Genomic DNA, 6,855 nt, shown 5'->3' with positions numbered 1-6,855 from the left:
ATTATGGAGTTTTGATGGGATTCGGTGGATTAGTGCTGGTATGATTGCACCCAATAAACCTAGAGTATTTGCTTAAATTGTAACAAGAGCATTTTTATAGATCTATTGTGGATCAGCTCCTTTTCCGAACCTTGCACACGCAGGAGCTTTGTCAACCGGACTGCCCTTCCTGCCAAAAATGCTGGATGCTAATTGAGGCATGGGCATTGCACTAATTAAAAATAATTTTATTCCAGGGAAATGCAATCCCCATCATAAAAGACCAATGATAATTTTTGCTTTAGGGTTTCATCTGTTATGCAAAGTCGCACTTGTTAAATTTCTTGCGTTTGAGAATAGGAAAGTGGAGTTTATATTTCCCTTCTTTTCACCCAATCACTGTTTAGCCCATTATGAAAATTAGAACTCTTTAAATGTTGCATTTCCTCTTATTCTTTCCACTAGCAACCGTAATATATATATATTTAGCCCATTTTGTTTTCTCCTATATGAGGGTGTTTACCCGAAAAGAAATATAATTTTAATTTATGCCTGCCATCCAACTATAAGGCTGGAATTTTTAGGGACAATGCTTATCCAGCCCAAGCACAACTTAATTAAAAGAAATCCAATTTCCTTGGAGACTCATGGAACTAGATTAAAATAGTTGTGACTTAGGGTGAGTTTGATCTCTATTTTCTGGCTCAATTTCCTCTTTTTAAAGTGAAAGCTATATGTATCGTGTTTTTGGAAAATTTATAGAAGTTACGAATTTGAAACTTTAAAAAGCAAAGGGTGAGCTTTTGGTTGGAAGATAATTTTATAATATTTGTTTATAAAAATATTTTTTGATAAATAATTTAAAAATAATTTTAAATCATATTATTCATATATTTTAATTTTTAAAATTTATGTTATTAAATATTAAATTTATATTTTGATAAATAATTTAACAGAAACATCCATACATTTATATACTTATTTTAGTTATTTTAAATAATATCTTATAATTTTTTTATTAAACACTCAACCCCAACATTTTCTTTTTTTAATAATTACTTTTTCAAGGAGGGGTTAAATAATTTTTGCAGTTATTTAGAAAATTTATTTTCATTAATTTTTTTTACAAAATTCCTTTTAAAAAGGCATACCAGGCTAAACTAAACTTTAATAGTTGATAGTAAACCTTGGACAAGGAATAAAAAAGGGTAAATTTCACATGTTGGATGAATTGAACGTCGACTCCCAAATGGCTGAGATGACATTTATTAAAGCTACAATACATTGGGACGAATTACCATGACCATGAAAAAGTTTTTTTTTTTTTTAATATGATTTAAAATTTAGGAAAAAAATTATTTATACAATCTCTTTACTTTCTACTTTTTAATCCGAATGATGAAAAATTTAAAAATAAGTTTAAATTTTTCTAATTTTTTAAATAACTAAAATTTAATAAACAAAAATTGTGAAACAGAACCTCAAATGTTTCTATCATTTAAAAAAAAAAAATAAAATTGTCAAATGCTATTATAACATTGTCTTTTTAAGGGATCATTTGGAGCCATTTATGCAGAAATATTTTTCGGAAAAAAGTGTTGAATTTACTAACTGCCGAACTAGAAAAATGTTGAAAGTTATAAGTGATGTTTGATTATGTTTAAAATAAGCGACACTTGGATACTTACTTTTACTAAATGACCTTATAAGATTATTTGTAAACATATTTTAAAATACAACTCCACCTGTGATGCACTTAATATCCTAAGTTTTTCACACATAGTCGGTCCTAAGCCCGGGTAAAGGAGGAGGGATGAGTTAGGTAGCTGATAGTCAGCGTAAAATTTGTTAGATCACTATGATGTGAATCCTTTCCTAATATTTGCTAGGATGTCTCCCTATGAGCGACGCATTGCATTTGAACCACCTGGGTGCAGCGAAAAGTGTGCGAGGGTGGGCTAGGTAGTCGCCCCAAAATGACGTGCCATGTCGGCGCCCTAGGTACGATGTTAAGTATGTGAGGGTTCCTACATCATTCTGGATGTGAGCAGGTAAAACGTTAGTTCAGGAAATTATGATTAGATTAACAACTTGGAATATAGAGACACTTACGGGTAAAAACATGGAAAATGTGGATACAATGATCAAAAGAAGAATTAATATAATTTGCTTTTAAGAAACTAAGTGGGTGGGGAAAAAAGTTAGAGAAAATGATAAATTAGGACGTAAACTTTCGTGCATTAGAAAAGAAAAACATAAGAATGGAGTAGATATTATTATTAAAAAAAACTTAAAAGATGGCAAGATGGTATTAGGACAAAAGATAATAAATATCATTAGTGTTTATGCTCTTCAAGTCGGTTTAGCAGAAAATCTTAAAAGACAATTTGGGAAGATATGGATAGTATTATACAAGGCATACTAGGGATTGAGAAAATATTTATACGAGGAGATCTGAATGGACACGTTGGAATAGATAATAAAAATTATGAGAGGATACATAGAAGATATGGATATGGAAACAAAAATGAGTAGGAGGAGATGATCTTAGATTTCGCTATGTCATATGATTTTAGTATAATGAATACTTGTTTTAAGAAGAGAAAAGAATACTTAATAACTTTTAAAAGTAGACAAAATAGAAGTCAAATAGATTTTTTTTTTTTTAATTAGGGGGTAGATCGTTTATCATGTAAGGATTGTAAAGTTCTTCCAGGTGAAAGCGTAACCACACAACATAAAGTCTTTAGTATTAGATATATGTATTAAAAAAAGAAAAAAGAAGGATAAAATAAACAAATGTAAGAGAACTAGATGTGGAACCTAAAAGGAGAAAATATAATAAAATTTAAAGATAAAATGATTAAAGATGAGGATTGGACCATAGAGGATGTGATAGATATAAATAATCTTTGGAATAGATTAGCTAACTCTATTGAAAAAATAGCAAAATATATTTTAGGTGAATCAAGGGGAAGATTCTTGAATAGCAAAGAGAGTTGGTGAGATAAAGATGTAAAAAAAATTATAAAGACAAAAATAATTTGGTATAACATGTGGCAAAAATGTAGAAACAGAGATAACTTTGAAAAATATAAGGAGACAAGAAAAATGCAAAAAAGGTCGTTAGTAAAACTAAATATAGATCATTTAATAGTTTGTATAATAGATTAGGTACAAAAGAAGGGGAAAGAGATATATTTACACTTGTTAAAGTTAGAGAAAGGAAGAGTAAAGACTTAGGAAATATAAAATGTATAAAAAGTGAGGATGATATTGTCTTGGTTAAGGACGAAGACATTAAAGAAAGATGACGAAGTTACTTTAGTAAGTTGTTTAATAAAAACCAAATAGAAAACTTAAACTTAGAATTATCAAATAAGGAAAAGACTAAAAATATGAGACTTATTCGCAAATTAGAGTTAACAAAGTTAAGTTCGCACTAAAAAAAAATGAAAAATGGGAAAGCTATGGGACTAGATAACATCCCAATTGAAGTTTGGAAATGCTTAGGTGATAATGGAATTATATGATTAACTAATTTATTTAATACAATTGTTGTAACGACCTAAATAAAAATGGAATTTAGATAATTAAGAGGGAGGGAAAAATGGAAACAAGAACAGAAGGGAAGCTGCCCAGCTTCGTTGACGAACACAGGGTTTCGTCGACGAAGGCTTTAAAGATTTCGTCAACGAACACAAGACTTTGTCGACGAGGAGTGGATTTCGTCAACGAAATTTGTGAATGACTCGTCGACGAAGGACGGGCTCGTCGACGAAATCCCCTGTTCTATAAATATGAAAAATCCGGATTTTACTTAAAGATTAAGAAATTTATCTCCTTCCTCTCTCCCCTTCGGTTCTCCCTTTTTCTTTTGTCAATTTTGGGCCAGATTTGCGCTGGATCGACAATCCAAAGTCACCACGACGCTCTAGGGGAAATTCTCTCCAAATCTGCCAGAGCGGACCGTTGGTGGAAGTTAGGTGGAAATCATCCCAAATCCAGGGTAAGACTTTTTACTCAATATTTGGATTTGTTACAGTTGAGAAAAGTGTTATACGCTTAAAAATACTGAACTTTAACACTGAAAATTTTCATTTTCAGGGGTGTTAGTTGGGAACATTGGGAATCATCCCTAAGTTGAAGTAAGGCTTTCTAAGCCAAATTTGATTTTGTGGTAGTTATAGAAAATGTTGTACGTACGAAAATACTAAACTTTAATTCTACGAGTTTTCGTTTCCAGGGTTGTTGAGTTAGGAACCCTGCGGGTGTAGGGAAGATTTTCTTAAGGGCTTTGCAGGAAACAAGTAAGGGGATAAACTAAACTAGTTTGCTTTGAGAAAATGTATGTATATATATATATTTAGCATCTGATTTGCAGAAAATGTATATATATTTATATATATGTTTTATATTTACAAAAATATTGTGAAAATGGTCGTATGTTGAATATGTCAAAATTTGTTTAGTGTGGCATGAGTATAAAACTGTTGTGAAATACTGTTTTCTGGGAATGTGGATGATATGAATATTTATGATGGGAAAATCGGCGTAGGGGCCGAGATATTTATATATATATATATATATGTGATTTGCCGGCGTACGGGCCGTGCTATGTGGATATGTTTGCCAGCGTACGGGCCGTGCTCTGTGGATGAGATTTGCCAGCGTACGGGCTGTGTTATGTGATTTGCAGGCGCACGGGCCGAGCTATGTGATTTGCCAACGTATGGGCTGTGCTATGTGATTTGCCGGCGTACGGGCCGATGATTTTCATGATACACGAATATATATGCAAATGATATGATTGATGTGAAAATAAATGATATGAGTTATTTATGTATCACGATTTTAGTATATGTATATGATATCAGAACCTGGTTGCCTTGGTTTAGGCTAGCACTTGCACGTTACTGTTGCTATGTGTCCATGATCTTCGTGATCATGATATCTGTGTTAACGCCGCTATACGGAGTGGTGTGAGATTGGATGGTTGATGTGGTTATTTTTAAGAAGTGTGTTGTTATCGCCCCTGGTGTACGGACTAGGTCAGGCAGACCCATCGGACCTACAAATCAGACTGTTGACTTGGCAGTGGTCGGCCAACCATTGTCAGGTTCCGCCTTTGGGCCACACAACCCAGTCATGTGGGGCTAATACATGACAATAACCAGCTAACCTACCAGGATGGTTTTTATGTTATTATTATTATGATATGAGATGAGAAATGGTTATGAAAATGCAATATGTTTTACCATGTTTTAATATACATATGTTTTCCTAGATTTGATAAACACTATTGAATATGATATGTATGGTATATGTAGAACACGGTATACACATGTTGCCACACACTGGTATTAGTTTATTTCCCTTACTGAAAGGTGTCTCACCCCTAAATCTTATTAACTTTTCAAGAGCCTCTTATAGGAGAGCGGGAAAAGCCCCGCTGATCTAGAGCAGTGGTTGCCCTTTTTGAAGGGTAAGTTTTGGTAGGGACAGTTAGGTTTTTGTGGGGATTGTCCATAGATTACATTTTAGGATGTATATATGGAAATACAGTGAATGTAGTATCTCTGATATTGTGATTTATGAAATGATGAGATGAATGAGATTGTATGATTTCTGCTGCTAAGCTTCTGCTATATATATACTGATATATCCTTGGTATCCACGGGTCCAGGTGGATGGTGACCTGTTGAGCTGGAATGGATGAAGTTGATATTATTATTTAAAAAAAAAAATATGTGAAAAATGAGCAGGTCGTGACAACTGTAAAAACTAAGAAAATGCTAGATGAATGGAGGAAAAATACTTTAATACCTATATACAAAAATAAAGGAGATATTCAAAATTGTAATAACTATTGTGGAATTAAACTTATGAGTCATACGATGACACTATAAGAAAGGATAGTTGAACAAAGATTAAGGTTAGAAATGAAGGCCTCAGAAAATCAATTTGGTTTTATGCCAGGGAGATCTACCATAGAAGCTATTTATCTTTTAAGAAGATTAATGGAAAAGTTTAGGGAAATGAAGAGAGACTTGTATATAATTTTTATTGATATTGAGAAAACATATGATAGGATACCTAGGGAAATTCTATGGTGGGGGTTTTTTTTTTTTTTTTTAAAAAAAAATGGCGTATATAGTAGGTATACTGATATTATTAAGGATATATACGATGGAGTAATGACTAGTGTAAGAACTATAAATGGAGAAACTAGAGAATATCCAATCATCATAGGTGTGCATCAATGATCTGCTTTGAGTCCTTATCTTTTTGCTTTAGTGATGGACCAATTGACTGAGAGTATTCAAAAAGAGGTTCCATGATGTATGTTGTTTGCAAATGATACTATATTAATTGATGAAACTAGGAACGGAGTAAAGGTTGAGTTAGAATTATAGAGAGAAGCTTTGCAATCTAGAAGTTTTAGGATAAATAGAAATAAGACAAAATATATGAAATGTAATTTTAGTAATGATAAGAGAAATATTGGGGACAAAAACTTGATGATGAAGAAATAAATAACATATGTAGATTTCGATACCTTGGATCTATTATGCACGCTGAAGGAGAAATTGAAGGTGATGAATGCATAGAGTTGAAGCAGGTTGGGTGAAGTAGAGAAGTGCTTCAAGTGTGCTCTGTGATAATATAATACCCTTAAAATTGAAAAAGAAGGTTTATATGACAGCTGCAAAGACCCGAAAATTAAAATAATTAAAATAATTAAGAAAAAAAATAAAAAAAATAATAAATAAACAAATAAAAGGAATAGTGATCCTAAAAAAAATTAATTAATTAAATATTATTTAATTGAGTTAATAAATTAATTAAATGTTATTTAATTGAAATAATTAAGTA

This window comes from Malania oleifera, unplaced genomic scaffold (genome assembly GCF_029873635.1).
Source record: "Malania oleifera isolate guangnan ecotype guangnan unplaced genomic scaffold, ASM2987363v1 ctg505, whole genome shotgun sequence".
In the NCBI taxonomy this organism is placed as follows: domain Eukaryota; kingdom Viridiplantae; phylum Streptophyta; class Magnoliopsida; order Santalales; family Ximeniaceae; genus Malania; species Malania oleifera.
This window is presented reverse-complemented; position numbering follows the sequence as displayed.